This window comes from Sciurus carolinensis, chromosome 5 (genome assembly GCF_902686445.1).
Source record: "Sciurus carolinensis chromosome 5, mSciCar1.2, whole genome shotgun sequence".
In the NCBI taxonomy this organism is placed as follows: Eukaryota; Metazoa; Chordata; class Mammalia; order Rodentia; family Sciuridae; genus Sciurus; species Sciurus carolinensis.
In genome coordinates this window covers 83,113,093-83,129,856 of record NC_062217.1, presented here as the reverse complement: position 1 = coordinate 83,129,856, position 16,764 = coordinate 83,113,093, and the positions used below count along the sequence as shown (strand labels likewise).

The window sequence follows — 16,764 nt, the reverse complement described above, 5'->3', positions numbered from 1 at the left end:
TTCCAGCCCCAACATCATTACGCAGCTATTATGTACTCAATAGTTACTGAAACATACAATAGCATTTCTTCTTTTGCAGTTTTTAAGCTTAATTATGGTGTTTGGTCATGAAATTTTTCAAAGGTAAATGCATAGAGTTTTGCAAGATAGTTCCATAAATGTTTTGACTTCCCCTATTGATATCGTTTATTCCCTTGGTCTATCTTAATTATGTTCTTTGGATTTAGCCCCAGTTTCATTGGTTACTCCCTAGAAGTTTATCTGTATTATCTTTCAAAGAACTATTTACTGGATCTGTTGTTTCTTTTTTCTACATTCCAGCTTATTTCTGTAATTAATTTATTTTTTCTTATTTTCCCTTGACTTTTTGTTTTTCTTTTTCTAACTTTCTGAGTTGAATGCTTTATTCGCTTACTTTTTTTTCTTTATTTGTAAATAAATATATGTGCTAAGGTGATGCATGTGCCCCTGGGTACAACTTTAATAAATTCTTCTATTTTGACATATAATGTTTTAATCATCATTATTACATAGATAATTTAGAGTGGTTTTGTTTTTCTCTGAAACATATGGTTTAAGAAAAAATTTTGTCATTTTCTAGCAGCAAAAATTCATTTTGATTCTACTTACGTTAAAAATGTGTGGTCAGATATCAAGATTAAGTGCTTTTAACTTTTATTAATTTATGGTGATTTTCTTTGTGACCTTAAGAATATTTTATCAGGCTATGGGTCTAAAAAAAATCCTGTGCATTTTCTGTTACAGTATTATAATGTTGTTAACCATGTGATTATGACCTCAACCTTGTTAAGTAGAGTCTTCAGACCTTCCCTGTTTGCGATGGTTTGTACACAGTTTGTCTCTAAAAGGCTCATATGCTGGAAGCTTGTTCCCTAGTGTAATGATATTGAGAAGTGGTGAGATATTTAAGTAATGGGACCTAGTGGGAAGTGATTGGGTCACAATCATCCTCTTGAAGTGATTAATGCTGATCTCATGAGTAGGTTCGGTCTTGCATGAGGGGATTAGTTCCCATGACAGTGGGTTACTATAAAAAAAGCAAGCCTGACTTCACCAACTCTCTTTCTCTCTCACATGTGAGGTCTTCCATGCATGCTGCTCATGGTCTGACCTGCAACTCCTACCATGTGATGCCATGTTATGATACAGATAACATGCCAGATGTGGCTACTAATCCTGAACTTTGAACCTCTAAAACTCTAGCTAAGTAAACATCTTTTCTTTATAAATTATCCAACCTCATATACTTTGTTATAGCAACACAAAATGGACTAAAACAATGCTCTTATTTTTAGTCTACTTGCTCTGCTGGGGTTGAAAGGTAAATTCAAGTTTTCTGTTACTATTATGTTTCTTTTTATTTCTCTTTGCATTTCCTGCAGTTTTTGATTTATGTATTTTACAGTATTTTTTCTACATAAAGATTAAAGATATTTTGTTATTATATACTTGTTCTTTTTAAGTGTTCCTCTTTATCTCATTTAATAGATCTTGCCTTGAATTCAATCTTATCTGGTATTATCACTATCCTAATGTCTTTTTTTTTCCTATCATTTGTTTGAATATCCTAAGACAGTCTATTTAGATTTGTGTCTTATGTAATAGTCTGTAGTTTGAATTTAGCATTTTACTTATTTTAGTACTTCTCTTTTTTTAATAGGCAAATTTATCCTGTTGATACTTTTAACATACCTTTGGATTAAATTCTCTGAGTCTACCTTAGCTTGGGGAAGGTCAATAACAACAACAAAAAAAATTTAACTAAATACATAATTTATTCCCATACTTGTAATTTTTATGATAAAAATTACATGAGGGTTTTATGGGATGAGGTTTTATAGGCTTTTCAGAGAGGTTTCTGCAAGGGAATGACATTTTAACTTACTTAGTAAATTTGTGGACACCTGCTGTACTGGGAATAAGATGATGGCTGATGTCTCTGCCCTTTATGTACTAATGGGACCTTTATGATAAGACTTTAGTGCTGAGAAGGAAGCAACTGCATAAAGATCTGCCAAAGAAGAACCTTCAGAGCAGAAGGAGTGTCAAGTGCAAAGATCCTGAAATGGGGTGGGGCTGGGAGGCACAGATTAGACAGCACAGAGAGGAGAGGAGAGAGTGGCAGGAGATGGGTTAGGAAGGCAGGCAGGATCCAGGTTACAAAGGGACTAGGCAGCATGGAAAACAGCAGCTTCTGTTCTAATGACAAGGAAAGCATTGGGTCCCATTGATCCTTACGGAAGGTCACTTTGGTTTCCCTTTGAGTTCAGCAAGTGTGAAGGCAGGAGGTTCAGACAAAGCTTTGGAATCATTTCAGGTGAAAAATGATGGTGGTTTGAAATAAGGTTGTAAACCTGAGGATGGTGACAAGTCGACAGATTAGTGTCCACATTGATTAATTTTACTGGGAGATTGACAAGCTACAGAGAGGAGTCGAGAATGACAAGTGATCTCTGAAACCGCTCCTGAGCAAATGGGCATCAGTGCTTCAGTGTGAGCCTGGGTGGGAGGCAGGACTGCGAATGAAGTCCTGAAGGGCGACCCGCAGCTTCAGAGTCAGAACTGGGCATTGCGTCTTCACGCTGCGACTTTTCTGGTTTCTGGTTTCTGCCTTTTCCAGTAGAGTTCTTGTTTTTCTTCCTTGAAGCCTTCCAAATTTGGGAGGTTTACATTCTGCTTTTGAGAACAGCAGCAAAGTCAGAATTACACAGAGAAGACAACTCTCATATTCTTAAAAATTCTATTCTTAAGGTGGAATGAAAAACTCACAGGGGGATATATTTTATATTTTTAATATCAACTAAAATTCAATTTGTAGGGGAGAATAAGCATATTGTGGTATATAGGTATATTCATGCTTATTTTTACATTCATACCTCCATCTTTTCAAGTGTTTTCAAAATTATTTGTAACCTTGAAAGTAATGACTCCTGCAAAAAAAAAAAATCTGATGAGGTCACCGATGATCAGAATTTGTTCTTTGTACAATTACAGATCCATTAAAAATTGATCCAAATTGAAAACTTTATTTAGTGATTTGAAACTCTGACTCTCTCTTCAAGTTATTGGGTAATACCATCTGTTTAAACCAAGGTGGGAGACATTTATTAAGAGGTTTATTAGAAGGAAGTGACTTACCTGAATGTGAGCTGGGCTAAGTACGTCTGAAATCTGTAGGGTAGCCAAGCCACCTTAGTACTGGCTAGCCTGCTGACCATTGTAGACATTCTTCTTCATCGGGGAAGCCTCAACTCTGCCTTTAGGGCCTTAAAACTGCCTGAATCAGTCCCTCCCGCACCATTTAGGATCAGCTCCCTTACTTAAGGTCAACAGTTTTGGGACTTTAATCACATCTGCACAATACCTTTAAAGTAATGTTTACATTAGTGTGGGATTGACTAACAGGGATGGTCATCTCACCAAGTTGGACACCAGAAAAACCACCGTACTTTCCCAAGTATTACTTTAGGGCAGTCTTCAGTGGTGCTGTGCTAGAATCTGCACCCTCTAGATGTCTTTCTGGGTTCCCCCAACCTTTTGTTGCTGGGTATATAACGCAGGGCCTTGGGCAGAGCTAGGCAATTGCTAACCACGGACCTATGCCACTAGCTCATCTGCTGGCTTTCTAACTCAAAAATTATTGTTCCTTCTAAAAATTCTGACCAAGACCTTATGACTCATTATCCCTAGAGGATACAAGATTTACAGACCAAAACTTGGTTAAAAATAGAGAAGGATGTCAGGAAAAATATGACAAAGCTGTATGTTAAAAAGCTAAAAATAATCATCAAATTCTTTTCACCAACCTCTATAGTCAACTTCTCAACTAGAGAGTGAAAAGATATTTTTTTTCCCCTTCATTTCCTTCTCCCAAGAAGAACAATTTTGTGCAATTGATGTCTTGGATCCATGAACCACATAATATTTTTTTCAAGGCTAAAAATAAAGGAGCTGCCGCACAGTGAGAAGGGGTCAAACTGAGTCGAATCCTATCAGGGTTCTCCATGTAAAATTTAAACAAGAGGTTGTACATTGGCTCCTGTAAGTGTGGAGAGGTAACTAAGGATGGAAAGATGGAAGGAGGTAGGTACCAAATGATTTCACAGAGCAGTCAAATCAATGCCAACCACTACAGGGCCCTAACCTTCTGGTTATGTACAAAAAGCATTTGGGTCTCACCAACGGCAAGCCAATGAAGGTACTCTGTCATTCACAGGGTAAGAAATGTGACTGGTCAGACAGAAAGAGCACCCACCACCATGTCTGCACCCATCCCTGCCTGACTCCACAGATTGTTATGTGAGTTAGGTGTGGTAACACATCTATAAACAAGACACCAAAATAAGGAAAATAAGGCATTTTAATAATAGCCCACAGCAAGAAACCTTATCTGTGACAGATATACGAGAAATGTGTGCTTAGTTACATCACATCTGCATTAAACAAAGAGTTTACTTGTGAGCTTTTGTCCTTTCTTTGCATAAAAGAAAATGAACAAAATATTATTTGAAATAAAAATACTTGGAAAAAAAACTATGATAATATTTTCACACAAAGAAATAACTGAAGTTTATGAATTCACAATTTTCATCTAAATAGGTATTTCCACTTAAAGATTTTGAAAAAGGGATGAAACAAGGTGAAGAGTTGTTCACAAAATGCTTTGCTAGTCCACCTCACTTGAAAAATGTGGAAGTGACTTTGAATAATTCATTTGACTCCTTTTGTGTAAACCAGGAGAAAAATGGATTAGCAAGACAAGGAAACTAGGAAAAATCATGTTATATTCCCAGTAAACCTTGAAAGGTCATTAAGGACCATCTTTCTGTTTCGGTCCAGCCTAAATCTAAACCACCCATGAGAGATGAATGTTGGCCTAGCCACATTCATACCACCTGCTCCTCATTAATCAAAAATGCCACTGGAGTCAAACGTACCCTCTGGGACTCAGGAAGACATTCTGCTGCATAATGACATCGTATTTCCTTTGATCTCAAAAGTGAAACATATTTATTCAAGTTGCAATAGCACATTATAACTTCATGTGAACGCTGAAAACCTGTCTCCAATACTCTTATGTACCATAAAATAAATTTTATTTGTATGTAAAAGTTTGCCAGAGTCACTAAACTCTTGCATGTTACCATTTTTAGAAAGTTTAAATGAATCTGGAGTTGGTTATCACAATGATTAAGCATAGAGATCTTCCCTTGATTGAATACCCAGCTTCACTGGATGGGTGATCTTGTACAAGCTAATTACCCCTCTTCATCACAATTCCCTCACCTATCAAGCCAGGGGCTTAATTTTCTATATCTTATGATGTTTTGACATCTTAACGTCTTGCAGGCCAGGGAGAGACTGCCCCTTTCAAGGCTAAGTAACGCCTAGAGATAGCCAACCATTTAATTTTAAGCTTGCCTTTCATACGCACACCAACCAATTCAAAATCTATGTCTCCAGCAACCTTCTTTTTCTAATTCTCACACACCAAACCAAAATTTTCCCTGTCCTAAATCACCCCTGGACCCAGTACCAAACATTTAGGGGCAGCTCATATAGTCCACTCTGGAATGCATTCTCCTTGATCCTCTGACTTCTGAATGGCCCTAGTACTTCCTTATGGCCCTGTGGCCCTGCATGGCATGGCATGGCAAGCTTCCTCCTCTGAATCTGCAAGTAATAAACTTCTTCCAATGGCATTGACCTTTCTGTGTTGTCAATCATTCTCATAAATTAAGTCCTAGGTACAAATGAAGCAGGGAGTTATTAACAGTTCCCACCTCTAGGTCCTGTGTTAGGATTAAGCTATTTAATGTATGTGAAGCCCATAGAACAGTGCTTGGGGCACTGTAAGCGCCTTACAGGGGAGCCATTGCTAACCTCTGCCTGCTGTTACTCCATCCCGTAGGATGGAGAGTCCAGAATGAATCCTCACTTCCACTTCTCTCATCCATATTCTTGTCATCTCTCACCTTACAGCCTCCCTTACACCAACAGCCATGTTCTAAATATTCTTCTTCCTTTTCTTTGGTTTCTCCTAAGAGTCTATCAACAGGTAGACCAAGAGAAGAATACCTGTGTCAGCTTTCTGTTACTGTAAGAAATACTCAGTATCCAGAAGGCAATCAATACTAAACTATTATTATTAGCACCATCATTGCCCATTCTACTAATGGACTCTGCATTTCAAAAATACTACCTCAAACTGGTTAGGGAAAAATAAAATTTAAAAAAAGCAGATCTTGGGGATTACTAAAACTCGGGCTCCTAATGCCATTAAGATTCTCTTTGTTTCGTATATATTTCATTCTTTGGCCAATTCTATTCTAATCACAGGAGGCCTTGAATGACAGAGGCTCCCTGGGAATGTTCAGGGATCTCAGACTGGCTCAGGTTGCTCAGGTGCCTAGCTCTGTCTAATCCCCACGGCCTGCACATGGAATCTGAGGAAGGAGGTTAGCTTCGACTCTTACCTGAATCAACAGTGCTCCTGAGGAAGAGGGGATGCTATTGCAAGCAGATGCAAGAGCTGTCAGTTACCACCATCATCTATGAAAGAACCTTTATAGACTTCAACTCCTTATGTTGAAGCATGCTTGCTTTATTTATCCATGCTCTTATTTCTTCAAGCAACAAACAATTCAATGACTACCATGTGCCTTTCATTCCTATGATTCTATTCAAGGTGAGAGCATAGAGCTGGATAAAACAGCCACTCAAGATTCTGAATTTTCTCTTAATTTTATAGCCAACTATTCAGCTAAAATGAATTCATTTTTTTTTAATGCCCAAATCTGACCTTCTTTCTGCTGTAGGCTTAGTGCTGTCATCAAACTGAAGTTGAAATTTAATCTCCATTGTGATTATTAACAAGGTGGAAATTTAATCCAATTACTATATTTGGAGGTGACACCTTTGGGAGTGTCAAAGGTAAAAATAGCCCATAAGGTTGGGTCTTAATCCAGTGGGACCATAGCTTTATAACAAGAGGAAGAAAGACAACAACTACTATGCTCTGTCTTCCATTGTGATGTTCTGTACCATCTCAGAGTCTGTAAAGAGTCCCCACCAGCAAGAAGGACCTCACCAGAAGGAACTGCCCAATCTTGAATTTCCCAGCCTTCAAAATCAAATAAACCTTTACTCTTTATAAATTACACAGATTATGGTGTTCAGCTATAGCAACAGGAAATGGACCATGATTCTCCTTTTGAAATGATAAAGGAAGCAGTTGTTGCTTCAGGGAGGCCACTTTGTCAAGGAGACAGTGACTTCTGATGGCCTTGGAGCAGCTGCATCAGGGCATGGGGTGACATAATTCTGTGAATCCTTCTACAAATGACGACTGGGCAAGTGTTGGCATAACCTCATGCTGAATGAGTGTTTGGAATGTGGAGAAGAGCCACTTATCAAAACATGGAGCCCAACTCTAAGACACACAAACAGCTGCAGAATCACATGGAGCTTGAAAGAGAAGTTTTGCGATAGGCCAGGCCAGGAAAGCAAGTGGAGGTCAACTCCTGGCCTCCTTTCCACACACCTGCCCCAAGTCCATCCTGGGGTTCCTTCCTCCTCCCTTCTCAGCCTTCTCCCCACTCTGTATTCCTTTAGCAAATCTTTCTTCATGTCCCCCCTAGTGCCAAGTCTTGCACTTGTCCCAGGAGAATACAGAGTCTCATGAAAAAGGGAATTTTGCAAACTAACCAGTGACTAAGGCCTGGGTACGGTTGAATGCATTGAACAAGTACTGGAGAACAAGACACAGGGAGGCAGAAAATAACTCTGCCTGTGGGAGTCCAGTGACAATGAAAGATTGTTGGGTATTCCCAAGAGTGGCTTTTGTGCCCCAAAATATTGCTCAAAGGTTATTTGTTTCCAAAATTAATATTCACTTTATTTAGGTTACAAATGTAAAATCTAATTTTCCTTTAGTTCTTAATGCAATTTATGAATCTTATTTTTTTATAAAATGAATAGTATGACTTTAGCAAATTTCAGCAGTCTCTATTAAGGAAACATTTACAACTTAATTCAATGATCATAAATAATTTAAACTTACTTATAAAGTATTTAATTCTCCTTTTAAGCACTGTGATTTAATAAGCAAAATCTGAATGCTTAAAAAATTCCTATAAATCTAATATACTTATGAATGTAATGATTCTTAAATTTATCTTAAATGTGTGTCATTTTAGAAAGAATGTGATGTAAAGACTATAATGTAAAACAAACTAATATGTGTTATTTAATAACATTTTAATAGACTTGTAAGGCTAATCTCTGACTCCAATGGGTCAATTTTTTTTTTTTTTTTTTTTTTTTTTTTTTTTTTGCGGTACTGGGGATCAAACTCAGGGCCTTGTGCTTGTGAGGCAAGCACTCCACCAGCTGAGCTATCTCCCCAGCCCATGGGTCAATTTCTTCAGTTTCTTTAAACATTATACATATAGTTGATCCTCCATATCTGTGGGCTCCACATTTGTAAAATTAATCAATTGTGGGCCAAAAATATTCAGAAAAAATAATTTCATCTATACTGAACATGTACATGTTTTTCTTGTCCTTATTCTCTAAACAATACAACATAACAGCTATTTACATAGTGTTTACATTATATTGATTATTGTAATCTAAAGATGATTGAAAGTATGGGGGATGATGTGTGCAGGTTCTAGGCAAAAACTTAACTATGGAAGAGACTTGAGCATGAGCAGATATTAATATCCATAGGGAGCCAATCTCTCTGGAGACTGAGGAATAACTGTACTTAAAACACCAAACATGCACAATTTATTTCTCAGTATGAATCCATAAATCTCAGAAAGTTGATGGGTTTGATCTCTTTGATATTTCTATATTTAATTCACAACCTTCCCAAGGGCAAAAGGCGATTACCCTCTAAAAAGATAATTATGTAACTACAACAATTTTTGGAGATAACCAACTCATAGGGTTACCTAGCATTGAGACATACAGACTAGGACCTGAGCTTAGAGGTTCCACAAATCCAGACCCACTGTTCTATGATCCCAACCACAAAAAGGATGGATTCTATATTTCATAGAAAGGAATGTCTATGGAGCCCACAATCTCAGGCCTAGGTTTGAGTCATCTCCTTAACTAATGCTTTTCATCATTCATGGATATCTATAACTGCCAGTCAATTTTAACTATATTGCTTAATTAAATTTTGTGTTTGATATCCTAACCAATTAAGGATATGCCTTCCACATTTAAATAGAAGATTCTGATAAGGCCCTGTGCAGAAGGAGGCATTTGGATTGAGCTTAGGGGGACCTCCTCACACCAACTCTCTGCTAAGCCGCCCAGGGTCCTGCTGCAATGGGCCCAGAGGGAAAATGGAGCCAACTGTGCCATCTCTTTCTAAACCTTGCTTGTGGTGACATCACATTGGTGGATCAAAATCAGCCATGGTTGTGAAGTGGAAAAAAGCAGATGCCATAAACAAGGGCTTTCAGGAAGCTAGTTGTTCAACACTTATATTGGTAGTGTCCTAGGGAGGTTTGCAGTCTTCATGGTTGGGCTCTGGATTCCAGGCCAATAGCGTGCTTATTCTCTTCTTCCCATGAAATTCAATCTATGCTACTCAAAGTGTTGTAGAGTTCTGTACCTCTTTTTTTTTAGATGGGAAAATATGAAACTAATATTAGATAAACTAAGTCACATTAAGATATTTAGTGACAGGTACAGACAAACAAGCTGAGAGAGGAAGTTTCTTCCAAAGGATTATGATGAAATAATTATAATATTCTTTCAAGTGTCACCCTTTAACTTCTCTAGTTATTTTGATATTTAGCTTTCACAGTGCTTTAATGTCTTTTTGGTCATTACTCTTATTTATCACAATCTTAAAATCCAATATGCAAACTTATTGCCTGTTTTCCAAGAATGTGCTCACAAGTTTGATATTCTCCCTTGCTTCTCCCCTAGTGCAACCACTACTTGAGATGTGTATCAGTTGGCCTATATGCTATTTGGCCAGCCTACCATTTAATACATAATTAGCATTTAAAGAATTTTTGTCAGTCCTTAGAATATGGGAGTTTTTACATGTAACTCAGATTCCTGGCTTCCCTTGACAACTAAAAGGCCTGAGAACACATGATCCACATTCTCGAATAGCCAGTAGTCAACAATCAGCCAAGGTTGAGAAGTGGTGGTTTCTCTCTAAATGGGCTGGGTCAGCTTCAGTTCACACAGTGCCCACCCAGCTTATTTCTTTCACTTACATTTAGCCCCTGGACTGGATCTGGGAAGTAAATGTAATATTTCAGGTGAAATGGCAGATCAATGGGCATGGTTCTGACCTAAGAGAGGCAGCACCTAGCAACAGTTGCCAGGATGATAGAATTACAGTCCTTTCTAGGACTTTTCACTTGAGTATCCTGAATCCCCATCCCAGATCACAGATAAGATCAGAAACTACCCAGTGCTTTCTCTTTATACAATTGGCACATTCTCTCTTTAGCAGAATTGCAGATGACCTGGAGTAAAAGGGACTTTGGTAGTTAATTTGGTGGTGGATTCCCCCATTGCCTGAAACCCACACATCCTTGCCAGAGATTTCTAGGAGTCTCCAACCAGCTTAGACAGCCTTCCTAACTCTTGAGGCCATTTTCCTAAGTTAGACAGGAATCTGGCACTATATGATTATGCCTGAAGTGTACAGAATTTTATCCTAGATGCTTTGATGGGTCATTTCATGGGCCAATTTGGCTGAGTTAAGGGATACCCATATAGCTGGTAAAACATTATGGGCACGTCTGTGAGGGTGTTTCTAGAAGAGATTAGTATTTAAATTATTAGACTAAGTAAAGAAGATCCACCCTCACCTATGTGGGTGAGCACCATCCAATCAGTTGTGAGCACGGGTGGGAAAAAAAAACAACGAAAAATGAATTCTTTCTCTCTCTCTCTCTCTCTCTGTGTGCTTGAACTGGGACATCCATCTTCACCTGGCCTTCTACATCAGACCTGATTTTTCAGCCTTTGGACTTGGGAACTTATTACAGCAGTCCACCAGCCCTATCCTTCTCCTCAGGCCTCCAGCTTCAGACTGAGAGCTGTACCATCAGCTCCTCAGGTTTTCAGGCCTTTAGACTCAAACTGAACAATTCTCCTGGATTTCCTGGTTCTTCACTTTGCAGATGAGAGATGCTGGGAGTTCTTGGCCTGCACAATTGCATGAGTCAATTCCCATAGCAAATCCTCTTCTATATCTATATATCATCTCTTAGATCTGTTTCCTTATAGAGTCACAAATCTCTTTTAATCCTCACATTAAGACTGAGCTATTTACTTTATTGTTTCTTAACAAATGAGGACATAGAGACTCAGAGAAGCTGTGTGCATTAGCCAAGGTCATATAACTCGTAGAGTGATAAAATATAATTTTTTTCTGATTCAAATTTCATTATCTTTTCTTAAAATATCAGTCTTAAGTTCTAGCACATGAAAAAATTCAAAATATGTCTAATTTCTTCTTTATATGATTGTTTTAGTCAGCTTTTAGTCACTGTGACCAAAATACTCAACAAGAACAATTCAAAGGAGGAAAGATCCCAAGAGGCTGGTCCCAAGAGTAGGATGAGAGACACTGGGTGCATAGCCACTGCAACCAAGGGCCCAGGCTAGAACTGACAGTAAGTGAGTGGGTGTAGGTGTTAGCACAGACCTGACCCATCTGCCCCCTGGGAATTGTAGGCTATTTAAACCTGACCATACCTCCTAGTATGCTGTCTGCTCCTCCCAGCTTCAGGTCACCCTAAATGAGATGAGTATGTAGATCATACGCACACCCACTCAAGTCCCATTTAAACTACTGAGTAGGATCTGGCTTAGGAAAGAATTCTGCAACCTCCTGGGAACAGCATTCCAGGTTAAAATTGATAACTTAATCAGCAGTATTTGATCAGACCATTTTGTTATAACAAATAGTCATAACAGTTGTGCTATCAGGTCTTTGCTACTATGACAAATACCTGATAAAAATAACTTCAAGGAGGAAAGAAATGTTTTTGGCTTGCAGTTTTAGAGGTTTCAGTCCATGGTCAGTTGACTCCAATGCTTTGGGTCTGAGATGAGGCAGAACATCATGGCAGAGGATGTGGTGGTGGGAAGCTACTCAACTCAGGGCAGCCAGGAAAACCACGGAAATCAAGGAAGGGTCCTGGGATAAGATATGTTTCCAGGGCACACCTCCTTCCTCCAACTAGCCTCCACCCCTACCATCTCCTGATAATGCCAATTATGTGGGTTATTCCACTGATGAGGTTACTAACCCACAGCTTAGGATCAGAGCATAGGAGATCTCGTCAGATGGTATTTGGGGAATTGAGAAACACATTTTTTTTCAAATCCTAGTGGGATATCACTCACCAGGGAATTGGCACCTTCAGAGAGGAGCCAGAAATGAAATCTCAGCTAATGAATTTATTTGATCTATAAGAACTGTGACATCAGTGCCATTGATAACAGTAATCTTGGTGCTATTGTATGGCATTTATTACTTGGGCAAATATCAGTGGGAGAAATGGAGTCCCAGAAGAAGAGATGCCAATGGATGTTATCACGTAAATCATTTCTTAGCAGGCTGACCTTGCACTTGACAAATAATAAAGTTGACAGTAAACCAAAATTTCTATTTATCTGATTTTTTCTAATGTTGCTCTTGCAGTTTAATTACAGAAAGAACAGACTAGCAGAGGTAGTTGCTCTCCAGGATTGAAATCCATTTGATCGCTAGCTATTAATAATAGTTCATGCTATGGTAAAGAGTGTTAAAAGGGTACAGGACTGTTGCTTCTGGGTTGTTTGTTTGTTTAGATGTTCTTCTTGTTCTCACTTCTCAGAGATAAAATTTTTTTCCAAAGTTTTGAAGTTCCTTGTGACTTAGCTGTGATGTGAGGATGATTATTCCCCTAGATTAAATTTAAAGGATTTTTTAAAAAGTAATTATTACAAATACATGGTAAATAAGTAATTTGGATAATTTTATCTTGAACTGTCTGGTTAACTATTTAGTCTATATCATCTTAGTTACGAAGAATTTGAATTTACATATACTATAAGAGACAATACTCTGATTTCAGGGAAAATTCTAATTTTGTAAGTTGGTCACCTTATGATTGTGGGTTTTAGTTCTTTTTATGCATTTGTTATTAATTGGCCTGAATGAGACCAAACCTGTGTAGAAATGTCTATGCCCTCTTTACATTGATCATGACTTATTTTATAAAGTCAGCATAAATATTAACCTGCAATATCAATTCCAAACAATCATAATTAAACTATCCTATGTAAGAAGATTGTTTATTGTGAAGCCTGTACCTCCTAAAATATTATGCTCCTGTTTCTTGGTGAAGCAGTACATTAAAAAGTGTGATTCTTAATTCTTCATTCTGTCAATAGAGCATTCATGCTAGATGTTGTTTTTTAATTTTTGGGGTTTTTTTTGTTTATATGTCTTGGAGCATCTTGTGAGATTGTTTGCTCATCCCATAAAACAGTTTTATGTAGAAAGGTTAAAACTATGTAAATGGTTTTTGTGAAAATTATCAGTTATTTTGAAGGAGTGGAATGGCATCTTTTGTAAATAAAATTGAATTTTCAAATAAAATAGTATTCATCATGATATAAATAAAAAGAACATGAGATCTTGGGATAGAGGACAAATGTGGGCTTAAATCTGAGCCCCAACACTGACCCAATACATGGCCTGGGGCCACCTACCAATCTCTATGAGCTGCACTCATTTTCTGGAAGGAAAATGAAGATGAAAATGTCAAGTTCAAAAGCTGTTTAAAGTCTGTAAAGCTCCCAGTTCAGCCTACAGCTGATCTCAAGAGATGCTTGCTGAATTTCCTCTTGGGTAGGAAATGGGACTGGTCTGACGTCCACCTCCTGTGATGTCTGTGCTCTGGTCCTGCCTCCCTTGCTGGTCAGGCCATGCCTTGTGTGTGAGAAGCTGACTCCCTGACTTTCGTTTTCCACTGCTTACTTTAATTCTGAATGCTCAGGTCAGTACTTACTCCAAAGCAGTGAGTCCAATCCTCTCCTCAAGCTGCCTGGCCAAAATGGAAAGTCCAAGCATGGTTTCCTCTGAAAAACAAAACTCGGAAACTGGAAAACAAAACAAAGAAAACACTTCAAGAATTTTAACTAGAATAGGGGATGGAAAACTTGCTTTCCAGTTTTGGAAACCATTCTGTCATGGGGACTCTAAATTTAGAACTGATCTCAACTTTGGGGCAGATAGGTCTGCTCAACTCTGGTGATGCGGATTCTGAGGAGCTGCTTTGGGACTAGGTATCATGTGACTAGATTGTGGTCTCATGGCAGTTATCTAGGAGGGTGCCCCAGGTCTAGGGGCTCCACCCTGAGGTCTTTAGGGATCATGAGCACCGTGGCAGAAAACAAATATGTCTATACATGAAAGCAAAGGGTGATGGAGCAAAGGTGGAACGATGCTCAATTTGAGGAACATGGGCAAGGGAAATAGGAGTGTTCTTTGTGCTCTTCTTGAAGGTGTTCTGTGGATTTCTTTACAGGCTAAAAACAACATCTTGGGAACACTTAAGTACTGTTGGTAGGAATGCAAAAATGGTACAATTGCTGTGGAAAACTATAGGGCATTTCCTTAAAACAATCAAACACAGAATTATTTACATTTGATCTTCTTGGTATATGCCAAAAGGAACTGAGAGCAGGGACTGGAACAGATATTTGTATGTCCTTATTCTTAGCAGCATTTTCACAATTGGCAATAATGAAAGCAACATAAGAATCTATTGATGGATGAACAGATAAGTAAAATGTGAAATAGCCATGCAATGGAATATTATTCAGCCTTAAAACATGAACTAAGTTCTGACCCATACCATGAACCTGAATGAACCCCAAGGATTTTGTGGTAAGTTAAATAAGTCAGTCACCAAAGGACAACTATTATATGACTCCTCTCATATGAGCTTCCTAGAAGAGTCAAATTCATAAGACAAAGTGGTTGTCAGGGGCTGGCAGATGGAGTATGGGAAGATGCTGTTTAGTACTTATGGAGTTTCAGTTTTGCAAAATGAAAAATTCTGAAGACTAGTTGCACCACAATGTGAATGGCCTTAATGTTATGGAACTACACCCTTAAAAATGATTAAGATGCTAAATTTTATGCTGTCTTAGCATAATTAAAAATTATAACTGTCTCAGCTATTAGTTATTTCTGTGTATATCTGCCTTGCCTTCTCAGTTAGAGTATACATCTCTTGGTGGCAGACATCATGTCATAGCATATTTTAGAACCCAAAGTCAGGCCTCAGAGACTGACCAGTACAGAGCTTGCAGGAGGGAACCTTTGGAGTGAGTGAGTGAACTCTTGACACCCAAAGGGTTGCCTTGCTTATTCCTCTTCTTACTTTACCTCACCTCTATCACAGTACTCTACAGACAGTAAGTGCTTAGTAAACATTCATCTGGGATAACGAGAACCCAAATGGTCTCTCAGCTTTTCTCTCTCTCCTAGTGGCAGCTCATGGGAATTCATTCACTGGCTAAATGGTCATTCTTCTCACCATCTAGGAATATCTGCCAGATCACTTGCTGAGGATTTAGACTCTGACTAGAATGCAGAGCTCTAATTGTTTCAACCTGCCATTTTCTTTTTCATTCTTTAAGTTAGGTAAATGCTATGGTTCCAACAGACGTGTCCCCCTAGTTCATGTGTTAATCCCCAGTGCAACAGTTTTTGGAGGGGAGTCCTTTAAGAGGCCAATAGGGTTCATGAATGGGTTAATACCATAATCATAAGAATGGATTCACCAGGAGTGAATTCAGACCCCTTCTCCTCTCTATCTCACCACGTGATGCCCTCCACCAGGTCATGAGGCTGCACAAAACCCCTCACCTGATGCAGCTCTGCTGTCTCAGATTTCTCAGTCTCCAGAACTGGGACCTAATGAGTATCACTTCACTATGAGTTACCAAGTTGCAGGTATTTTGTTACAGTGGCACAAAATGGATTAAGATAATAAGTCCCTCCTTTCCACTGATGCCCAATTCTGTGTTGCACTGAAGACGTCTAAATATGGATCTGAATACCTTGAGATCTGAGTGGGGACCTAGAATTCAATGTGGTTATTTCATTTCAGCCTCCCAAGAAACCTCATGATCAAAGCGATGCTTATAATAGAGCAAAGAGAAGCTCGCAGAGCTTGACTAACGTTCCTGCAGAGGGAGACCCACCTGTGAAGGGCAGAGTGGGAGTCTTAGGGCACCAAGTCAATGCTTCCTCCACCACACCTCGGGGTCTCATGCAATTCCGAGGGAAGGCTGTTCGTCCTCTGACCTGGCAAACTGATGGCTGATGGGGAGGCATAGGTGAGGCTATGCTCCACAGGCTGCCTAAAAAAAAGTTGGAGAATGCCTGCCGTTAGAAGGTCCTACAGCAGGCTGCTGGGTGTCAGGATCCAGCAGGCAGCAGACCAAGACTGCCTAGGGGCTTACCTGACTACTGGTCCCAGAAGAAAAATGAAGCAGGGCTGGAAGTAAGACTCAATGGGAGAGTGCTTTCCTAGTATGCAGGAAGCCCTGGGTTTCATCCCCAGCGCAGGAAGAAAGAACAGGAAAGGGAAAGGGAAAAGTGACAGTAGCAAAGAATTCTCAGCAGGTGGCAGCCTGTGTAAGGACTCTCCTGAAGAAACAGGAAACTTTCCTGCTAGCCAGCAA

At 39.0% G+C, this 16,764-nt stretch overlaps 1 long non-coding RNA gene across 1 annotated transcript; it reads right to left on the bottom strand.

Moving 5' to 3' along the window:
• Window positions 1-1,964: 1,964 nt before the first annotated feature.
• Window positions 1,965-16,398, bottom strand: LOC124984401 (uncharacterized). The gene is made up of 4 exons (XR_007108664.1): window positions 16,282-16,398; window positions 14,076-14,166; window positions 2,898-2,951; window positions 1,965-2,694 (listed from the first exon to the last, which is right to left on the bottom strand). It is a non-coding gene; the product is annotated as an uncharacterized LOC124984401 (long non-coding RNA).
• Between the last annotated feature and the right edge of the window lie 366 nt (window positions 16,399-16,764).